Source organism: Salmo salar, chromosome 07, assembly GCF_965601325.2.
Source record: "Salmo salar chromosome 07, fSalSal1, whole genome shotgun sequence".
Taxonomy (NCBI): Eukaryota; Metazoa; Chordata; class Actinopteri; order Salmoniformes; family Salmonidae; genus Salmo; species Salmo salar.
The window spans coordinates 62,472,925-62,496,521 of record NC_138297.1 but is presented as its reverse complement, the minus strand read 5'-3'; the positions used below and the strand labels follow the sequence as shown (position 1 = coordinate 62,496,521).

The 23,597-nt window shown below is 47.0% G+C and overlaps 1 long non-coding RNA gene across 1 annotated transcript; it reads left to right on the top strand.

Annotated features, from left to right (window-relative positions):
• The first annotated feature begins 520 nt into the window (after positions 1-520).
• On the top strand, positions 521-4,099 carry LOC123743856 (uncharacterized). The gene is made up of 3 exons (XR_006770723.2): positions 521-723; positions 891-1,010; positions 3,936-4,099. It is a non-coding gene; the product is annotated as an uncharacterized LOC123743856 (long non-coding RNA).
• Positions 4,100-23,597: the final 19,498 nt, after the last annotated feature.

Here is a 23,597-nt window from a genome sequence, read left to right as displayed (position 1 = left end):
ACACACAGAGAAATGGCGAGAGAGAGAGGTCAACCACATCTGCCTTCCATGGTTAAGTGAATTATCAACACACAGTGCATGGTCAAACTGTTCATGTGGTTCCTCTGGTTCATGTCGAACCATGACCACACTTCCTGTCACTGGCTGAACTCCAAATGGCACCCTGATCCCTACATGCTGCACTGACTACTGCAGTCATCTGGCCCAAAGTAGTGCACTATGTAGGGAATAGGGTGGCATTTGAGATGTGGATCCTGTGTCCCACATGTTTAATGGCTGTTTATGTAAATGTTTAGTGTGTCACCCAACAACACGAGAGATGTTTATGAGAATACATTTTATCATTGAAATGAATTAAAGATGCTAGATTTATATAGAACATGTGCCACTTGAAAAGAACCATTGCGGATGAGCTCACCAAACATGGTAGACAAAAGAAAGGTGCGCATGTGTGTGTGTGTGTGTGTAAGCGGGCGTGTGTGTGTGTATGCAGGTGTGTGTGTGTGCGCAGGTGTGCATGTGTGTGTGTACGCGGGCGTGTGTGTGTATGCAGGTGTGTGTGTGTGTGTGCGCAGGTGTGCGTGTGCGTGTACGCGGGCGTGTGTGTGTGTAAATGGGTCACAGTTTAATTAGACTTGTCCTGTTTTGTCTTTGTAGAACGGAGTGGTGCACAGGGATTTAAAACTGGAAAACGTGCTGCTGGATGAAAACTGTAATATCAAGGTAAGATCTTTGACTTCGTAGAGATGTCAATCTCTTGTCTTTCATATGCTGTACTTCAACACAGCATCTTAGGGATAGGGACAGTCTCTTTACAGGTGCAATCAGGGATCTGCGAGTCTTATCCAAGGGTAATTTAACGTTGATTGTCATGCTCTTCTCTCCTCCAGATTGCTGACTTTGGTCTGTCCAACCTTTACCACAAAGACGAGCTCCTTCAGACGTTCTGTGGCAGCCCTCTGTACGCCTCACCAGAGATCGTCAACGGCAGGCCCTACCATGGTCCAGAGGTACACACACACACACACACACCAGTGGTTCTCACCAGTGGAAAATCCCCAGATCAAATTCCCCCTTACAATTGGATAAGGGAAACACTGAAGGGAACCCCCATCCCAAAAAGTACTCTTGCTCCCTGGGCCTTCTGGGTTTGTCCTTAAGCTGACAAGTGAAGGTAGTGAACACCCGTTCCTGTCTTGGAGGAAGTTTACTCACACACACATTTCTCCCACACACACACACATTTCTCCCACACACACACACACACTTCTCCCACCATGACACTTTCACACGCACGCACGCCCGCCCGCCCGCACAAGCACACAAACACACACACACACACACACACACACACACACACACACACACACACACACACACACACACACACACACACACACACACACACACACACACACACACACACACACACACACACACACATCCTGTCAGGCCCAACCAGCCAGGCTTCACAGCCACTTCCCCAACAGCCAGCCCAGGCAAGCTCACTCATCTGTTACCAAACATAGACCCAGAATGACTGTGACTCCAGGATTTCACTGAGTCCCATCATTTCATGAGACATTAGGAGCCGCCCCTCTCCCACCCTACAGTAAATATTACATAATGACCCCTACACCACCTGACCCTGTGTCACCCCTCCCCTACTCCCATCTCCTTTAGCTTCCTGACCCTGTGTCACCTCTCCCCTACTCCCATCTCCTTTAGCTTCCTGACCCTGTGTCACCCCTCCCCTACTCCCATCTCCTTTAGCTTCCTGACCCTGTGTCTCCCCTCCCCTACTCCCATCTCCTTTAGCTTCCTGACCCTGTGTCACCGCTCCCCTACTCCCATCTCCTTTAGCTTCCTGACCCTGTGTCACCCCTCCCCTACTCCCATCTCCTTTAGCTTCCTGACCCTGTGTCTCCCTCCCCTACTCCCATCTCCTTTAGCTTCCTGACCCTGTGTCACCCCTCCCCTACTCCCATCTCCTTTAGCTTCCTGACCCTGTGTCACCCCTCCCCTACTCCCATCTCCTTTAGCTTCCTGACCCTGTGTCACCCCTCCCCTACTCCCATCTCCTTTAGCTTCCTGACCCTGTGTCACCCCTCCCCTACTCCCATCTCCTTTAGCTTCCTGACCCTGTGTCACCCCTCCCCTACTCCCATCTCCTTTAGCTTCCTGACCCTGTGTCACCCCTCCCCTACTCCCATCTCCTTTAGCTTCCTGACCCTGTGTCACCCCTCCCCTACTCCCATCTCCTTTAGCTTCCTGACCCTGTGTCACCCCTCCCCTACTCCCATCTCCTTTAGCTTCCTGACCCTGTGTCTCCCCTCCCCTACTCCCATCTCCTTTAGCTTCCTGACCCTGTGTCACCCCTCCCCTACTCCCATCTCCTTTAGCTTCCTGACCCTGTGTCACCGCTCCCCTACTCCCATCTCCTTTAGCTTCCTCCCCTACTCCCATCTCCTTTAGCTTCCTGACCCTGTGTCACCGCTCCCCTACTCCCATCTCCTTTAGCTTCTTGACCCTGTGTCACCCCTCCCCTACTCCCATCTCCTTTAGCTTCCTGACCCTGTGTCACCGCTCCCCTACTCCCATCTCCTTTAGCTTCCTGAGAAAAGCCCTTCCTCGGTTTGACACAGCCTGTCAAAGAGGCCGAGACCGACAGAGTCCCAGCCAACAATCACAGCTCTAGACACACACACACACACACACACACACACACACACACACACACACACACACACACACACACACACACACACACACACACACACACACACACACACACACACACACACACACACACACACACACATTCTGAGGTTATGGAGTCAGGGGAGTAGACTTCCCATAGACTAATCATCCATTGTTTCCCAGCTAGCTGTGATTCCTGGAGATAATCTCAGCTAATCAGAGAATACAGCTTGTGTCCCAAATTAAACCATACTCTCTATGAGCCCTGGTCACTACATAGGGAATAGGCTGTCATTTGGGCCCGAAGCCTAAGGTTTATACCTCAGAGCCAAAGGCAACCTCATCAGAACAGAACCCAATCACTTAAGTCACAGACCTTGACATGGCTTTTACGACAGCAATCAGTGTGTAAAGAACGGAGTGTTTGGAGAAGATACAGCATCTTGTTATTGTTTCTGTTGAAACACATTAAAGGGCCATTATCTTAGCCAGCAGACGGGTGTGAAAACAGTAGGAAGTGAACCAATGACAAACCAACAGTAGTAAATCAGCAGCCTTGGGGAATGTGTGCTACTGAGGCCACCATACAAGAACGCTTTGGAGAAACTATGTGTTGTCTACCTATCACAAAGGTGTTGTATTGTAACTACCAGTGTGTTGTGATTCCAGGTAGACAGTATTGTAACTACCAGTGTGATGTGTTTCCAGGTAGACAGTAATGTTTCCAGGTAGACAGTATTGTAACTACCAGTGTGTTGTGATTCCAGGTAGACAGTATTGTAACTACCAGTGTGTTGTGTTTCCAGGTAGACAGTATTGTAACTACCAGTGTGTTGTGATTCCAGGTAGACAGTATTGTAACTACCAGTGTGTTGTGTTTCCAGGTAGACAGTATTGTAACTACCAGTGTGTTGTGTTTCCAGGTAGACAGTATTGTAACTACCAGTGTGTTGTGTTTCCAGGTAGACAGTATTGTAACTACCAGTGTGTTGTGATTCCAGGTAGACAGTATTGTAACTACCAGTGTGTTGTGTTTCCAGGTAGACAGTATTGTAACTACCAGTGTGTTGTGTTTCCAGGTAGACAGTATTGTAACTACCAGTGTGTTGTGTTTCCAGGTAGACAGTATTGTAACTACCAGTGTGTTGTGTTTCCAGGTAGACAGTATTGTAACTACCAGTGTGTTGTGTTTCCAGGTAGACAGTATTGTAACTACCAGTGTGTTGTGTTTCCAGGTAGACAGTTGGGCCCTTGGAGTGCTTCTCTACACCCTAGTCTATGGGACCATGCCCTTCGATGGGGAAGACCACAATAAACTAATCCGCCAAATCACCAATGGAGAGTACAGGGAACCTACACAGTCCTCAGGTACTAGTTTAACTATGTTGCTGTCCCCTCTTTCTTTCTCTCTCTGTAGCTGTCTCCTCTCTCTCTCTGTAGCTGTCTCCTCTCTCTCTCTGTAGCTTCCTCTCACTCTCTCTGTAGCTGTCTCCTCTCTCTCTCTGTAGCTGTCTCCTCTCTCTCTCTCTGTAGCTGTCTCCTCTCTCTCTCTCTCTCTCTGTAGCTGTCTCCTCTCTCTCTCTGTAGCTGTCTCCTCTCTCTCTCTCTCTCTCCCTGTAGCTGTCTCTCTCTCTCTCTCTCTCTCTGTAGCTGTCTCTCTCTCTCTTTCTCTCTCTCTCTGTAGCTGTCTCCTCTCTCTCTGTAGCTGTCTCCTCTCACTCTCTCTGTAGCTTCCTCTCACTCTCTCTGTAGCTTCCTCTCTCTCTCTGTAGCTGTCTCCCCTCTCTCTCTGTAGCTGTCTCCTCTCGCTCTCTGTAGCTGTTTCCTCTCTCTCTCTGTAGCTGTCTCCTCTCTCTTTTTGTAGCTGTCCCTCTCTCTCTCTGTAGCTGTCTCTTCTCTCTCTGTTTGTCTCCTCTCTCTCTCTGTCTGTTAAACGCAGCTCTATGGGCCCTTTGTGAAAAGGAGTGCACTACATAGGGAATAGATTGCCATTTGGGACACAGACCCAGACATTTAAACAACCGAGTGGTGTCCGAGAAACCCAAACACACTGAAACATATTAGTGTTGAGAAATCAATGGAGCCCCACTGTGGAAATGTCACATATGCCAACGGCTAGCTCATCAAAATAAATCTAAATCAGCCAATGAATGCTTCTGAAAGGTCAGGGGTCTTTATGGCTCAGGGCCCAGGGTGTTACCATAACAACCCACAGTCTTGTTAAGTATTGTTTAGCCTTTTTGTATTGTATGGACTGAAAGTGTATTTTTTAACTGGATTTTACAGTGCTGAAAAATGATACTATGTTAGTATTTTTGAAAGGATTTGTTTTTTATCATGCTTCTGTTTTTGATTTTTCCAAAATATAGAAACATTGAATGGTTTTATTTTATGGGCAGAGGATGTGTACCAGGTCTGCTTTAATAACTGGAAGGGGTCCTGCCTCCTATGAAAACAGGGTTAGCGGTATGTGTGTGTGTATAAGGGACTGAAGAGGTTAAAGTTCAACAACAGTAAGGAACAGATCGTAAACACACAAGTGATTCTCTGGGAGTCGTAAGATTGAAAACACGCACACATGCATGCACGCACGCACGCAGGCACACACACACACACACACACACACACACACACACAGCTACGTAGACTGTAATGGAAAAGAAAGGGGTGCCATCAAGTCTCAACAGGTCTAAGAGCCCCCAAGCTGCCCTCTGCCTAACTAGACAAAACAGATGTTAGCCTACATCTGTTTGTTAAAATATGTCATATAACTATAGGAAAACTTGACTAGATATTATCTTATGATAAAGTATTATAATGTTATTTAAGCTTTATTTTGCTGCTGTCTATTGATAGTGAAGTTATTACTGTACTGTAGTTACTATCTTGTTATAGATGGTTCAACCTGGATCATGCTTTTGTTTGTTACCATCACAGATGTGCTGTTCTGGTTTTTATAAAAACTGTTTCAGATTGTGTAATAGCATTGTTCTCTACTGCGTATTGCAGTGGAAATCATGTTTGTAGTCAGGAGAGTGAGGAAACCACAGATTCTCACAATATCTTCTTTCTGCATCATCTCAAATAAACAGCTCCATTTAAAAGTGAAGTCTCTTGTCTTCTCTGGTGTGTGTTCTTGCGTGCGTCTATTAAAGTCTTCCCATGCTGACTCTAGTAAAAGTCTCCCTCAGCAAAGGAAAATAAGTACTCCATGTCCCTTGTTCTCCATGTTCCTACATCTACACACCCACCATGTTCCTCTTACACTACCTAGTTGTCAAAACAACTTTATTATGGCTGCTAGCTTTGTTTTCTCTGATAGCCAGCAGGAAGAAGACATTTCACAGACCAGGCCAGTCCATATTTCGCACTGAGTAATGGCATTCTTTTGCTCCAACAATTTTTCCAAAGGTTGTTGAGAAGACAAAGCAGAAGGAGGGGTATTTAACACAGGTATTTAACACAGGAGGGGCTAGGTGTAGACTACAGTATGTAATTTAACACAGGAGGGAATAGGTGTAGACTACAGTATGTAATTTAACACAGGAGAGAATAGGTGTAGACTACAGTATGTAATTTAACACAGGAGGGAATAGGTGTAGACTACAGTATGTAATTTAACACAGGGGGGATAGGTGTAGACTACAGTATGTAATTTAACACAGGAGGGAATAGGTGTAGACTACAGTATGTAATTTAACACAGGAGGGGATAGGTGTAGACTACAGTATGTAATTTAACACAGGAGGGGATAGGTGTAGACTACAGTATGTAATTTAACACAGGGGGATAGGTGTAGACTACAGTATGTAATTTAACACAGGGGGGATAGGTGTAGACTACAGTATGTAATTTAACACAGGAGAGAATAGGTGTAGACTACAGTATGTAATTTAACACAGAAGGGGATAGGTGTAGACTACAGTATGTAATTTAACACAGGGGGGATAGGTGTAGACTACAGTATGTAATTTAAAACAGGGGGATAGGTGTAGACTACAGTATGTAATTTAACACAGGAGGGGATAGGTGTAGACTACAGTATGTAATTTAACACGGGGGATAGGTGTAGACTACAGTATGTAATGTAACACAGGGGGGATAGGTGTAGACTACAGTAGGTAATTTAACACAGGGGGGATAGGTGTAGACTACAGCATGTAATGTAACACAGGGGGATAGGTGTAGACTACAGTATGTAATTTAACACAGGGGGATAGGTGTAGACTACCGTATGTAATTTAACACAGGGGGGATAGGTGTGGGCTACAGTATGTAATTTAACACAGGGGGATAGGTGTAGACTACAGTATGTAATTTAACACAGGGGGGATAGGTGTAGACTACAGTATGTAATTTAACACAGGGGGGATAGGTGTAGACTACAGTATGTAATTTAACACAGAAGGGGATAGGTGTAGACTACAGTATGTAATTTAACACGGGAGGGATAGGTGTAGACTACAGTATGTAATTTAACACAGGGGGGATAGGTGTAGACTACAGTATGTAATTTAACACAGGGGGATAGGTGTAGGCTTCAGTACGTAACAGGAGAAGAGAGAGAATGGACATGTTCTGTTATGAGGACTTAGTGAACTACAATACAAGACAGAGGGGCGTCCCAAAAATGCACCCTATTCTCTCTATATATATATTTTATTTGTTTTATTTAACCAGGCAAGTTTATAAGAACAGATTCTTATTTACAATGACGGCCTACACCGGCCAAACCCGGACAACGCTGGGCCAATTGCGAGCTGCCCTATGGGACTCCCAACCATGGCCAGTTGTGATACGGCCTGGCATTGAACCAGGGTGACGCCTCTAGCACTGAGATGCAGTGCCTTAGACCGCTGCGCCACTCGGGAGCCGCTTGGGAGCACTACTTTGGACCAGTTTTGACCAGAGCTCTGTAGTGCACTACATCGGGAATAGAGTGTCATTTGGGATGCACATTAAGACAGAGTGGGAACTTGTATAAACTCTAGTGGACTAGTGTTTTCCCCTGGAGTGAACACCAACAGAGGATTGAAAAGGGCCAAGTCTGAAGGTAGTCACTCATGCTCCTGTCTGGAGAAACAGGTACTGTATGCTAGCAGGACATGCTCCTGTCTGGAGAAACAGTCACTGTAGGCTAGCAGGACATGCTCCCGTCTGGAGAAACAGACACTGTAGGCTAGCAGGACATGCTCCTGTCTGGAGAAACAGACACTGTAGGCTAGCAGGACATGCTCCTGTCTGGAGAAACAGTCACTGTAGGCTAGCAGGACATGCTCCTGTCTGGAGAAACAGACACTGTAGGCTAGCAGGACATGCTCCCGTCTGGAGAAACAGACACTGTAGGCTAGCAGGACATGCTCCCGTCTGGAGAAACAGACACTGTAGACTAGCAGGACATGCTCCAGTCTGGAGAAACAGACACTGTAGGCTAGCAGGACATGCTCCCGTCTGGAGAAACAGACACTGTAGGCTAGCAGGACATGCTCCCGTCTAGAGAAACAATCACTGTAGGCTAGCAGGACATGCTCCTGTCTAGAGAAACAGATACTGTAGGCTAGCAGGACATGCTCCCGTCTGGAGAAACAGACACTGTAGGCTAGCAGGACATGCTCCCGTCTAGAGAAACAATCACTGTAGGCTAGCAGGACATGCTCCCGTCTGCAGAAACAGGCACTGTAGGCTAGCAGGACATGCTCCCGTCTGGAGAAACAATCACTGTAGGCTAGCAGGACATGCTCCCGTCTAGAGAAACAATCACTGTAGGCTAGCAGGACATGCACCCGTCTGGAGAAACAGTCACTGTAGGCTAGCAGGACATGCTCCCGTCTGCAGAAACAGGCACTGTAGGCTAGCAGGACATGCTCCCGTCTGGAGAAACAATCACTGTAGGCTAGCAGGACATGCTCCCGTCTAGAGAAACAATCACTGTAGGCTAGCAGGACATGCACCCGTCTGGAGAAACAGTCACTGTAGGCTAGCAGGACATGCTCCCGTCTAGAGAAACAGACACTGTAGGCTAGCAGGACATGCTCCCGTCTGGAGAAACAGTCACTGTAGGCTAGCAGGACATGCTCCCGTCTAGAGAAACAATCACTGTAGGCTAGCAGGACATGCTCCCGTCTAGAGAAACAATCACTGTAGGCTAGCAGGACATGCTCCTGTCTAGAGAAACAGGTACTGTAGGCTAGCAGGACATGCTCCCGTCTGGAGAAACAGGCACTGTAGGCTAGCAGGACATGCTCCCGTCTGGAGAAACAGACAATGTAGGCTAGCAGGACATGCTCCTGTCTAGAGAAACAATCACTGTAGGCTAGCAGGACATGCTCCCGTCTGGAGAAACAGGTACTGTAGGCTAGCAGGACATGCTCCTGTCTAGAGATACAGGCACTGTAGGCTAGCAGGACATGCTCCTGTCTAGAGAAACAATCACTGTAGGCTAGCAGGACATGCTCCTGTCTAGAGAAACAGTCACTGTAGGCTAGCAGGACATGCTCCTGTCTGGAGAAACAGGCACTGTAGGCTAGCAGGACATGCTCCTGTCTAGAGAAACAGGTACTGTAGGCTAGCAGGACATGCTCCTGTCTAGAGAAACAGATACTGTAGGCTAGCAGGACATGCTCCTGTCTAGAGAAACAGGTACTGTAGGCTAGCAGGACATGCTCCTGTCTAAAGAAACAGATACTGTAGGCTAGCAGGACATGCTCCTGTCTAGAGAAACAGGTACTGTAGACTAGCAGGACATGCTCCTGTCTAGAGAAACAGGTACTGTAGGCTAGCAGGACATGCTCCTGTCTAGAGAAACAGATACTGTAGGCTAGCAGGACATGCTCCTGTCTAGAGAAACAGATACTGTACGCTAGCAGGACATGCTCCTGTCTAGAGAAACAGGCACTGTGGGCTAGCAGGACATTCCACATGCAGGGCTGGGTCTGGTGGGTCTGAGGTTGAAAACAGAGAAAGTAAAATAATCACAGGAACACACACACACACCAGGAACCCAAGCAGGCCCAGGGCCAGTAGTAACAGTACAGTGGAGTGTGTAAGTGTGTGTGTAGGTGTGTAGGTATGTGTGTGACAGTGGTCGTTTTAGAGGGCCGGTTTAAAGGGCTGGTTTAATGGGCTGGTTTAAAGGGCTGGTTTAAAGCTTTAGCATGGGTGGGTTTCTTCAAACGTCTCTGAGAAGACTGGTCTCTTTCTACCACTGACTGAGTTCTGTAGAGATAGCCTGGTCCCCGGTCTGTTTGTGCTGTATAGCCAACTCCTATTGTCATATACAGCAAACACCGCAATGACCATAAGAGCTGGCAACACAGCACAAACAGATGTGGGCCCAGGCTTCTGTAGAGCTCTCAATCTAGTAGCAGGGAAGGAATCTGGAGCTCAATTTATCACCCCTCCTGCAACCCAGCCCAACCCAAGCTAACCCCTAAACCCTGGAACCAGTGACCACACCATTAAGCATTTCTCTATGAACGTCAAACACGTTTCCGTGGTGATCTTTCTATTTTTAGCTGCTTCTATGCTGGCGATGTTCGGGAATTGAGGTATTTGGTTCTGACTGGCTGAATGGGTTGTCTCCGGTTGTCTGGACTACTACACAATTAGGAATGTCTCTGGCATACGATCAAGAACCACTACAGAGGGGGGTGGGGGGAGGGAGAGAGAGGGGGGAGAAGAGGAGAGAGAGAGAGAAAGAGAGAGAGAGAGAGAGAGAGAGAGAGAGAGAGAGAGAGAGAGAGAGAAAGAAGAGAGAGGGGGAGAGAAGAGGAGAGAGAGAGGGGGGAGAGAAGAGGAGAGAGAGAGGGGTGGGAGAGAAGAGGGGAGAGAGAGAGAGAGAGAGGAGAGGAGAGGAGAGGAGAGGAGAGGAGAGGAGAGGAGAGGAGAGGAGAGGAGAGGAGAGGAGAGGAGAGGAGAGGAGAGGAGAGGAGAGGAGAGAGGAGGGAGAGGAGAGCGAGGGGGGAGAAGGGGAGAGGAGAGAGAGAGAGAGGGAGAGAAGACGAGAGGAAAGAGAGGAGGGAGAGAGAGAGAGAGGGGAGAGAAGAGGAGAGCGAGAGAGAGAGGGGGAGAAGAGGAGGAGAGAGAGAGAGAGACACACTAATCTTGAGCATAGTGTTTTTGAAGGGAGGAGGGTGATACCACTCAGAATGGGAGTAGTTAGTGAAATATGGTGTTGAACCCAAAATTGACTACAGATCAGTAATGAGACGCTGGTGCTGTCTGACTGTCAGTCTTTGCCCTACTTCATACACAGCTTGGCTGATACTGTACATAAATAGCTGATGCATACATCCACAAAGGTCCTGCCAAAGTCAACAACCACACACATTCTCTGTCACTGACATGAGTTAGAAATTGACCCTATTCATATTACATCCAGGTTCAACCTGTCCATATATGGAATCTCAGCAGTCACCAACGAACAACAGGGGTGTCCAAAACTGCATCCTGTTCCCTATAGGGTGCACTACTTTTGGACTACTTTTGGCCCATTGGATTCAAAAAGTAGACTCTATGGAGGGAATAGGGTGCCATTTGGAACATATCCAGGTTAAGGAGGACATTGGGTTCCTGACCTAGCCTCGTCACTAAGGAATGGAAATTCCAAGAGTTCCTAAGTTGCCCCAGGTTACAGGAGAACTGACCTCAGATATTCAGGAACTCTGATAGCCATCTAACATTCCAAACGTTCTGACAGGAATCAATAGACTGTTTGGTTGTTCACTCTAACTGGCCAATCAGCAACCAAGACAGGGGCTGACGTATGAAGGTATGGACCATGGGCCATGTGAGTGTTGGGCAGAGAGAGAGAGGTGTGTGTGTGTGTGTGTGTGTGTGTGTGTGTGTGTGTGTGTGTGTGTGTGTGTGTGTGTGTGTGTGTGTGTGTGTGTGTGTGTGTGTGTGTGTGTGTGTGTGTGTGTGTGTGTGTGTGTGTGTGTGTGTGTGTGTGTGTGTGTGTGTGTGTGTGTGTGTGTCACGTAGAGTAGGCCAGAAGGCTAAACTGGAAAACCTAACCTCTATAAAAAAATAAAAAGATGGCGGAGCCGCAAAAGTTCTTCTGTGCAACGGTGTTTATTTACATAGTGATTCCGGAACAAAACAACAGTACTGCCATCAAACGTATACCTTATGAGACAGCTTAAAAACAAAGCTGCCCCACCCACAGCTCAATCCAAAATGCCTCTCCTTGAACTGAAAGAGAGGCTCCTTTTGTAGGGGTAGCCCCTCCCCTCAGAACAATTAACACTAATTAATTAAGCAATTACCTATTCAACATACAGTTTCCATTTATCTAAACATACCAAAATATATACATTGCAACACGTTTATGAAACAACATCACAATATCACATTTACAAAATTACATCACTACTGACAGTGTCTTCCAATATGCCCGTTTACATTAATGAGCCATTCCGGACAGGCACTACAAAGTAAGCCCAATTCCCTTAGCTCGGGTCCTTATCCAGCATACCTGGAAGCTACAGAGATGGAGAGAGAGAGGAACAGAACAAACAACCGTGCTCATCCATAACATCGATAAGTATACTAAATATTGCTTATATTAAATATGAACACCTGTCTTTATTTCTTTATACCCTAACTGGTTACTGAAGTAAGTGTGAAATGTATGTACTAAGATAGAGACGTTAACTTGTGTGTCGACCCACATTGTTAACTTATCTGATAACGGAGCAGGGAGGAGTGATGAATGTGTGCGTGCGTTAAAGTACCAAATGCTGCCCGCGGCCAGTGACGGACTTCTACGTCACAGTGTGTGTGTGTGTGTGTGTGTGTGTGTGTGTGTGTGTGTGTGTGTGTGTGTGTGTGTGTGTGTGTGTGTGTGTGTGTGTGTGTGTGTGTGTGTGTGTGTGTGTGTGTGTGTGTGTGTGTGTGTGTGTGTGTGTGTGTGTGTGTGTGTGTGTGTGTGTGTGTGTGTGTGTGTGTGTGTACGTGTCCATGCCTGATTCTATGTGTCTGTGGGGTGTTGTTCGTCTGTCTGAGCTCTCAGGATAGTTACTCAGTATCAGCTGGTAATCCTTCTTTCCTACGAACAGAGGTGTTTCTTTCAATGTGGCCCCCTTAGAGACCTCCTGGAGACCCCTTGAAAAACCCCTCCACTGAGGGGGAGAGGTGACCCGTTCACCACATGCGTAGAGGAACAGAAGAAGTCATTCTGGTCATCCTGCACCATCTACACTGTTAGATTTGGTTTGACCTAAAGCATCCTCACCCATTATTCACACACACATTCTACCCTGTTATACCTGTTACCATGGAACCATGACCTGGGACTTAGCTGTTATACCTGTTATCATGACCTGGGACATAGCTGTTATACCTGTTACCATGGAACCATGACCTGGGACTTAGCTGTTATACCTGTTACCATGGAACCATAACCTGGGACTTAGCTGTTATACCTGTTACCATGGAACCATGACCTGGGACTTAGCTGTTATAACCTGTTACCATGGAACCATGACCTGGGACTTAGCTGTTATACCTGTTACCATGGTACCATGACCTGGGACTTAGCTGTTATACCTGTTACCATGGAACCATGACCTGGGACTTAGCTGTTATACCTGTTACCATGGAACCATAACCTGGGACTTAGCTGTTATACCTGTTACCATGGAACCATGACCTGGGACTTAGCTGTTATACCTGTTACCATGGAACCATGACCTGGGACTTAGCTGTTATACCTGTTACCATGGTACCATGACCTGGGACTTAGCTGTTATACCTGTTACCATGGTACCATGACCTGTGACTTAGCTGTTATAACCTGTTACCATGGTACCATGACCTGTGACTTAGCTGTTATACCTGTTACCATGGTACCATGACCTGTGACTTAGCTGTTATAACCTCTTATCATGACCTGGGACTTAGCTGTTATACTTGTTATCATGACCTGGGACTAGGATAGGATGGTGAGGTGGGGGGAGGGTGTTTCTACTATTATAGGATGGTGAGGTGGGGGGGTGGGGTGTTGGTACAATTACCGGATGGTGAGGTGGGGGGGTGGTGTGGTTTGTACTATTAAAGGATGGTGAGGTTGGGGCGTTGGTACTATTATAGGATGGTGACGGTGGGGGGTGGGGTGTTGGTACTATTATAGGATTGTGGGGTGGGGGGTGGGGTGTTGGTACTATTATAGGATGGTGAGGTGGGGGGGTGGGGGATTGGGGTGTTGATACTATTATAGGATGGTGTGGTGGAGGGGTGGGGTGTTGGTACTATTTTAGGATGGTGAGGTGGGGGGTGGGGGGGTGGTACTATTATAAGATGGTGTGGTGGAGGGTGGGGTGTTGATACTTTTATAGGATGGTGTGGTGGGGGGGTGGGGGTGTTGGTACTATTTTAGGATGGTGAGGTGGGGGGGTGGGGTGGGGGGTGGGGTGTTGGTATTATTATAGGATGGTGAGGTGGGGGGTGGGGGGGGTGGGGTGTTGGTACTATTATAGGATGGTGAGGTGGGGGGTTGGGGGTGGGGTGTTGATACTATTATAGGATGGTGTGGTGGGGGGGTGGGGTGTTGGTACTATTTTAGGATGGTGAGGTGGGGGGGTGGGGTGGGGGGGGTGGGGTGTTGGTACTATTATAGGATGGTTAGGTGGGGGGGGTGGGAGGTGGGGGGGGTGGGAGGTGGGGGGTGTTGGTACTATTATAGGATGGTGTGTTGGGGTGGGGTGTTGGTACTAGTATAGGATGGTGAGGTGGGGGGTGGGGTGTTGGTACTATTGTAGGATGGTGAGGTGGGGGGGTGGGGTGTTGGTACTATTATAGGATTGTGAGGCTGGGGGGGGTGGGGGGAGGGTGTTGGTACTATTATAGGATGGTGTGGTGGGGGGGTGGGGGGTTTTGGTACTGTTATAGGATGGTGAGGTGGGGGGGTGGGGGGAGGGTGTTGGTACTATTATAGGATGGTGTGGTGGGGGTGGGGTGTTGATACTATTTTAGGATTGGGTTGTGGGGGGGTGGGGTGTTGGTACTATTTTAGGATGGTGAGGTGGGGGGGTGGGGTGGGGTGGGGGGTGGGGTGTTGGTATTATTATAGGATGGTGAGGTGGGGGGTGGGGTGTTGGTACTATTATAGGATTGGTGTGTTGGGGGGGTGGGGTGTTGGTACTAGTATAGGATGGTGAGGTGGGGGGTGGGGGGGTGGGGTGTTGGTAATATTATAGGATGGTGAGGTGGGGGGGGTGGGGTGTTGGTACTATTATAGGATGGTGAGGTGGGGGTGGTGGGGTGGGGGGTGGGGTGTTGGTATTATTATAGGATGGTGAGTGGTGGGGGGTGGGGGGTGGGGTGTTGGTACTATTATAGGATGGTGTGTTGGGGGGGTGGGGTGTTGGTACCTAGCTATAGGATGGTGAGGTGGGGGGTGGGGGGGTGGGGTGTTGGTACTATTATTGGATGGTGAGGTGGGGTGTTGGTACTATTATAGGATGGTGAGGTGGGGGGGTGGGGTGTTGGTACTATTATAGGATGGTGGGAGGTGGGGGGGTGGGGGTGTTGGTACTATTATAGGATGGTGTGGTGGGGGGGTGGGGGGAGGGTGTTGGTACTATTATAGGATGGTGAGATTGGGGGTGGGGTGTTGGTACTATTATAGTATGGTGAGGTGAGGTGGTGGGGTGGGGGGTGGGGTGTTGGTACTGTTATAGGATGGTGAGGTGTGGGGTGTTGGTACTATTATAGGATGGTGAGGTGGGGGGGTGGGGTGTTGGTACTATTTATAGTATGGTGAGGTGGGGGGTGGGGTGTTGGTACTATTATAGGATGGTGAGGTGGGGGGGGGGGTTTTGGTACTATTATAGGATGGTGAGGTGGGGGGGGGTGTTGGTACTATTATAGTATGGTGAGGGGGTGGGGAGGGGGTGTTGGTACTATTATAGGATGGTGAGGTGGGGGGGTGGGGTGTTGGTACTATTATAGTATGGTGAGGTGGGGGGGTGGGGTGTTGGTACTATTATAGGATGGTGAGGGGGGGGGGTGGGGTGTTGGTACTATTATAGGATGGTGAGGGGGTGGGGTGGGTGTGTTGGTACTTTTATAGGATGGTGAGTGGGGTGGGGTGGGGTGTTGGTACTATTATAGGAATGGTGAGGGGGTGGGGGGGTGGGTGTTGGTACTATTATAGTATGGTGAGGTGGGGGGTGGGGTGTTGGTACTAGTTATAGGATGGTGAGGTGGGGGGGTGTTGGTACTATTATAAGATGGTGAGGTTTGGGGTAGCGGGTGGGGTTCTTAAAGGCCCAATGCAGCCGTTTTTATCTCAATATCAAATCATTTATGTGTAGCAATTAGGACCTTACTGTAATAGATTTCCGTTTAAACTGACAAAAGTAAATTGTTAGCAAAAAAATATTTCTCAAGCAAGAATTTTACTAGGACAGTCTGGGAGTGGTCTGAGAAGGGAGTGGAAAACTGAAAACCAGCTGTTATTGGCAGAGAGGTTTGGAACTTTCTTTCTTATTGGTCTATTAAGAAATTTACAGTTGAATTGCTGCTCATCAAGTTCACAAAACCGAAAACGGTGACAAACAACATTTCTGAAGAAAGAGAAGAGAAAACAGTTTGCCACTGCATTGAATGTCATTACATGTATTTCCTGGCTCTAAGGATCAGATGATTTAAAAGAAGAACACGGGCCTCATCAGAACACCACCAACTGTCTGTTTCTCCATAAATGCAGAACATGTACAGGACACAATGCAACACAGACAGACCATTTCACCCAGTGGTGGTTCGAGCTTGTATGCCCCCCCCCCCCCCTTTTAATCAATTTCTGTTGATTTGTCACTCGAGCATCAATACACTACCCATCCCCCAACACTATCAACCAAGAGTCAAGACTAAACCAATTCACCTTGGTGGTGTGCAGACTGGTTTTATATTAATCTTAACCATTTCACACAAACCAGAAAAACAAACAACAATATGTCTGTGAAACTATATATTCACAGTATTATGAATGAATTGGGGTTTATTTGGTAATGTTTCATAGTGTGACTGATTTTACTAATTGCATTAGTACTGTACACAGTTAGAGATGCGCTATTTGATAGATTCCCCCATCCGCCTACCTCTGTCTTCCAGTGGGGAGACCTGAGCTCAACCTACCCCCATCCCCCTACCTCTGTCTTCCAGTGGGGAGACCTGACGTCAACATGCCCCCGTCCCCCTACCTCTGTCTTCCAGTGGGGAGACCTGAGGTCAACCTACCCCCGTCCCCCTACCTCTGTCTTCCAGTGGGGAGACCTGAGGTCAACCTACCCCCGTCCCCTACCTCTGTCTTCCAGTGGGGAGACCTGAGGTCAACCTACCCCCGTCCCCCTACCTCTGTCTTCCAGTGGGGAGACCTGAGGTCAACCTACCCCCGCTCCCCCTCCCCATCTCGTACTTCTGAGTGGGAGACCTTCCCAGTAGCCTGCCTAGCTCACAAACTAGAATCAGGGCGCCCACTCCGACAAGGTTAATTGACCCACAGTCCCACATGGTGACATGATATCGTTGACGTGGCGTGAAAATGAGCGATAGAAAAACGATTGCGCAAATGTCACCTTTCCAAATAAATTGGTGCGGATGCCCCGTGAGGTCCCCGGCAAGATGCTGCCCTGGGCGGCTGCCCATGTCCCCTGTACCTAATCCGCCACTGATTTCCCCGTAATAGGCAGAAAAACGGTCACCAGAAGTTCATCCGGTTTCCTTGGAAATATTAACATCCAACAACATGTTTGAACAGAATATGACCTTTCTGCACTTCCTCTTATGACCTTTCTGCACTTCCCCAAACCTCCTACTCACCAGAAGTTCATCCTGTTCCCAAGAAACTCGTGTTTTATGAAAGAGAATTTACATAATTGTGACACTGCATACTGCTGTCACGAGGCCAACCACTCTTATCAGTAAAAATAAGGAGCTATAGACAGCTAGGAGAGGCATGGAGGTGTGTGTGTGTGTGTGTGTGTGTGTGTGTGTGTGTGTGTGTGTGTGTGTGTGTGTGTGTGTGTGTGTGTGTGTGTGTGTGTGTGTGTGTGTGTGTGTGTGTGTGTGTGTGTGTGTGTGTGTGTGTGTGTGTGTGTGTGTGTGTGTGTGTGTGTGTGTGTGTGTGTGTGTGTGTACGTGTGTGTGTGTACGTGTGTGTGTGTGTGTGTGTGTACGTGTCCATGCCTGATTCTATGTGTCTGTGGGGTGTTGTTCGTCTGTCTGAGCTCTCAGGATAGTTACTCAGTATCAGCTGGTAATCCTTCTTTCCTACGAACAGAGGTGTTCTTTCAATGTGGCCCCCTTAGAGACCTCCTGGAGACCCCTTGAAAACCCCTCCACTGAGGGGGAGAGGTGACCCGTTCACCACATGCGTAGAGGAACAGAAGAAGTCATTCTGGTCATCCTGCACCATCTACACTGTTAGATTTGGTTTGACCTAAAGCATCCTCACCCATTATTCACACACACATCTACCCTGTTATACCTGTTACCATGGAACCATGACCTGGGACTTAGCTGTTATACCTGTTACCATGGAACCATGACCTGGGACATAGCTGTTATACCTGCTACCATGTTACCATGACCTGGGACTTAGAGGGTGTGGGGTGGGGTGTTGGTACTATTATAGGATGGTGAGGGGGTGGGGTGGGGTGTTGGTACTATTATAGGATGGTGAGGGGGTGGGGTGGGGTGTTGGTACTATTATAGGATGGTGAGGTGGGGGGGTGGGGTGTTGGTACTATTATAGTATGGTGAGGTGGGGGGTGGGGTGTTGGTACTATTATAGGATGGTGAGGTGGGGGGGGTGTTGGTACTATTATAAGATGGTGAGGTTTGGGGTAGCGGGTGGGGTTCTTAAAGGCCCAATGCAGCCGTTTTTATCTCAATATCAAATCATTTATGTGTAGCAATTAGGACCTTACTGTAATAGATTTCCGTTTAAACTGACAAAAGTAAATTGTTAGCAAAAAAATATTTCTCAAGCAAGAATTTTACTAGGACAGTCTGGGAGTGGTCTGAGAAGGGAGTGGAAAACTGAAAACCAGCTGTTATTGGCAGAGAGGTTTGGAACTTTCTTTCTTATTGGTCTATTAAGAAATTTACAGTTGAATTGCTGCTCATCAAGTTCACAAAACCGAAAACGGTGACAAACAACATTTCTGAAGAAAGAGAAGAGAAAACAGTTTGCCACTGCATTGAATGTCATTACATGTATTTCCTGGCTCTAAGGATCAGATGATTTAAAAGAAGAACACGGGCCTCATCAGAACACCACCAACTGTCTGTTTCTCCATAAATGCAGAACATGTACAGGACACAATGCAACACAGACAGACCATTTCACCCAGTGGTGGTTCGAGCTTGTATGCCCCCCCCCCCCCCCTTTTAATCAATTTCTGTTGATTTGTCACTCGAGCATCAATACACTACCCATCCCCCAACACTATCAACCAAGAGTCAAGACTAAACCAATTCACCTTGGTGGTGTGCAGACTGGTTTTATATTAATCTTAACCATTTCACACAAACCAGAAAAACAAACAACAATATGTCTGTGAAACTATATATTCACAGTATTATGAATGAATTGGGGTTTATTTGGTAATGTTTCATAGTGTGACTGATTTTACTAATTGCATTAGTACTGTACACAGTTAGAGATGCGCTATTTGATAGATTCCCCCATCCGCCTACCTCTGTCTTCCAGTGGGGAGACCTGAGCTCAACCTACCCCCATCCCCCTACCTCTGTCTTCCAGTGGGGAGACCTGACGTCAACATGCCCCCGTCCCCCTACCTCTGTCTTCCAGTGGGGAGACCTGAGGTCAACCTACCCCCGTCCCCCTACCTCTGTCTTCCAGTGGGGAGACCTGAGGTCAACCTACCCCCGTCCCCTACCTCTGTCTTCCAGTGGGGAGACCTGAGGTCAACCTACCCCCGTCCCCCTACCTCTGTCTTCCAGTGGGGAGACCTGAGGTCAACCTACCCCCGCTCCCCCTCCCCATCTCGTACTTCTGAGTGGGAGACCTTCCCAGTAGCCTGCCTAGCTCACAAACTAGAATCAGGGCGCCCACTCCGACAAGGTTAATTGACCCACAGTCCCACATGGTGACATGATATCGTTGACGTGGCGTGAAAATGAGCGATAGAAAAACGATTGCGCAAATGTCACCTTTCCAAATAAATTGGTGCGGATGCCCCGTGAGGTCCCCGGCAAGATGCTGCCCTGGGCGGCTGCCCATGTCCCCTGTACCTAATCCGCCACTGATTTCCCCGTAATAGGCAGAAAAACGGTCACCAGAAGTTCATCCGGTTTCCTTGGAAATATTAACATCCAACAACATGTTTGAACAGAATATGACCTTTCTGCACTTCCTCTTATGACCTTTCTGCACTTCCCCTTTCTGCACTTCCCCAAACCTCCTACTCACCAGAAGTTCATCCTGTTCCCAAGAAACTCGTGTTTTATGAAAGAGAATTTACATAATTGTGACACTGCATACTGCTGTCACGAGGCCAACCACTCTTATCAGTAAAAATAAGGAGCTATAGACAGCTAGGAGAGGCATGGAGGTGTGTATGTATGTATGTATGTATGTATGTGTGTATGTAGTGTGTGTGTGTGTGTGTGTGTGTGTGTGTGTGTGTGTGTGTGTGTGTGTGTGTGTGTGTGTGTGTGTGTGTGTGTGTGTGTGTGTGTGTGTGTGTGTGTGTGTGTGTGTGTGTGTGTAAACCCTGGTAATCTGTCTAGCTGGATAAGGCTTTCACGTCTCTGCAAAGCTCTCATCACGCTCTCATTGTAAAGCTCACACATGACAACAGTCCCCTTCTGGCCGGCACCATAATCATTACCACATCACTCATGCATGTTCTGTGCTATGCCAGGTCTGCCCATGATGTTTTCAAAGAGCTTGCTATACCATACAGTATATTTTTATTGGTGTATTCACATTTTTCTTTTCTTACAAGGATCTGCACAGTAGTATTGTAGACAGTGTTGTATTCCAGGACTCTGATTCAAGCTGTAGTGACTTGACTTATGACACAGATAGTTGGTGCAATAGGGTGAAGGCAAACATACATGATATTTTAGGCTACAGTATTTCTGCAGTAGTGGAGATAACACATTCTGTCTTGAACAAGGCTACATCTTCTAATAGTAGACCCAGATCTAGGGGCTGATGTTCAGGAATTTACTAACTTCTTGGATCCAGTCCGACAGTGTCATAGCATCAGACCACTGGAATGTGTGTTTGTCCTTCACCATCTTAGATACATGTAATATAACCTGAAATATGAAGACAGAAAAAACTGGTGAATGAGAATAGAGGTAGGTATCACATTCCAGGGCATTGACTTGTGAGAGATGAGATTCGGCTTCACTAATCAGAATCTATATATCTATCTATGCTATGCAGGCAGGAGGGTAGGTGGGTTGATGAGTGACTGATGATTAACCTTTAACCTGTAAGTGTAGAAAATAGATAATTCCTCCATTGACAGTACTTTGTTCCCATGGCAATAGTGACTATTTGAGCATTCTAAGGAGTTGACATGTGCTGACATCTCTCTCCTCTTCACTCACAGAGACTGGGCTGATAGTGTAGAGAGGCAGGCTGAAGGGGTAGATGGGAGTTTCTGCTATGCAAAGCCCTCTGCCTCCAGAGGGCTTTGGCCTAGATTCAATCAGGTCAAGCTTTAACCGATGATAGCCGACGCCCTCATAGCTGATGTTTTGGTGGTGTTGATAGAAGAATTTGTATGTTCAGATTTAATGACTAAAGTATTCCACTCTAAAACCATATAACTTTGTGAAATGTATTAGGATTATAAGGCTATAATAATGTGTTAGAGTCATAATTCTATAAAGGTGTGTGACTAGGCCTTTGTGTTACTATTTTGCAAGATGGTCTGGGTAAAGTTGAGACATTCTAGACCAACTGGGCTGACTTGTAATAAAATAGGCCCCAACCTAGGTGGGGGAGAAACTGGTGGGCTTGTAGAAGATTAGATGATATATGTGAAAACCTGGAATGTGAGGTCAGTGGAAGATACTGTTTGTTTGAACAGGGAGTAGCCTGAAGATAAGTGTGTGTGTGTGTGTGTGTGTGTGTGTGTGTGTGTGTGTGTGTGTGTGTGTGTGTGTGTGTGTGTGTGTGTGTGTGTGTGTGTGTGTGTGTGTGTGTGTGTGTGTGTGTGTGTGTGTGTGTGTGTGTGTGTGTGTGTGTGTGTGTGCATATAAAAAGACTGTGTCCTCATTTTTAGGCAGAGCCCTCATGAATAAACTTTTTTATTCTTGTAGATTGGGACTCAGTCTTTTTCATTCAACCAGAACTTTACAAACTCTGAGTTACAGACTGAGTAGTTTAATTGAAGTTCATTTGGAACCTTGAGAATCTAGAAATTATTTTGACAGGTGTTGGAGGTGGAACTGCTGTCTGATTGGTGAGCAGCTGCTCTTGATCATTGTCACAAAGCCACACCCACCCCACTCACGTTAGAAAATCAAGTGTAGGCTATAAAGAACTAATGATCAGCCTAATCATTAAACTAAATCAGGAAGATTTCTATCAGCCTAATGGAGGTGTACAGTGGCTTGCAAAAGTATTTACCCCCCTTGGCATTTTTACTAATTTGTTGACTTACAACCTGGAATTGAAATATATTTTTTAAAAATTGCGTGGGGGGGGTTGTATCATTTGATTTACACAAAATGTGAAACAAACAAGAAATAAGACAAAAAACTGAAAACTTGAGCGTGCATAACTATTCACCCCCCCAAAGTCAATACTTTGTAGAGCCACCTTTTACAGCAATTACAGCTGTAAGTCTCTTGGGGTATGTCTCTATAAGCTTGGCACATCTTGCCACTGGGATTTTTGGCCATTCTTCAAGGCAAAACTGCTCCAGCTCCTTCAAGTTGAATGGGTTCCGCTGGTGTACACAATCTTTAAGTCATACCACAGATTCTCAATTGGATTGAGGTCTTGGCTTTGACTAGGCCATTCCAAGACATTTAAATGTTTCCCTTTAAACCACTCGAGTGTTGCTTTAGCAGTGTGCTTAGGGTCATTGTCCTGCTGGAAGGTGAACCTCCGTCCCAGTCTCAAATCTCAGGAAGACTGAAACAGGTTTCCCTCAAGAATTTCCCTGTATTTATAATTCTTTCAATTCTGTCCAGTTTCAAAGTTCCTGCCGATGAAAAACATCCCCACAGCATGATGCTGCCACCACCATGCTTCACTGTGGGGATGATGCTCTCGGGGTGATGAGAGGTGTTGGGATTGTGCCAAACATAGCGTTTTCCTTGATGGCCAAAAAGCTCAATTTTAGTCTCATCTGACCAGAGTACCTTCTTCCATACGTTTGGTGAGTCTCCCACATGCCTTTTGGTGAACACCAAACGTGTTTGCTTATTTTTTTATTTAAGCAATGGCTTTTTTCTGGCAACTCTTCAGTAAAGCCCAGCTCTGTGTAGTGTATGGCTTAAAGTGGTCCTATGGACAGATACTCCAATCTCCGCTGTGGAGCTTTGCAGAATTTAATGGCGCTCTGTGGGATGTTCAAAGTTTTGGATATTTTTCTATAACACAGCTCTGATCTGTACTTCTCCACAACTTTGTCCCTGACCTGTTTGGAGAGCATCTTGGTCTTCATGGTGCCGCTTGCTTAGCTGTGTTGCAGACTCTGGGGCCTTTCAGAACAGGTCTATATATACTGAGATCATGTGACACTTAGATTGCACACAGGTGGAATTTATTTAACTAATTATGTGACTTCTGAAGGTAATTGGTTGCACCAGATCTTATTTAGGGGCTTCATAGCAAAGGGGGTGAATACATATCCACTTTTCCGTTTTTTTCTTTTTTGAATTTTTTGAAACAAGTA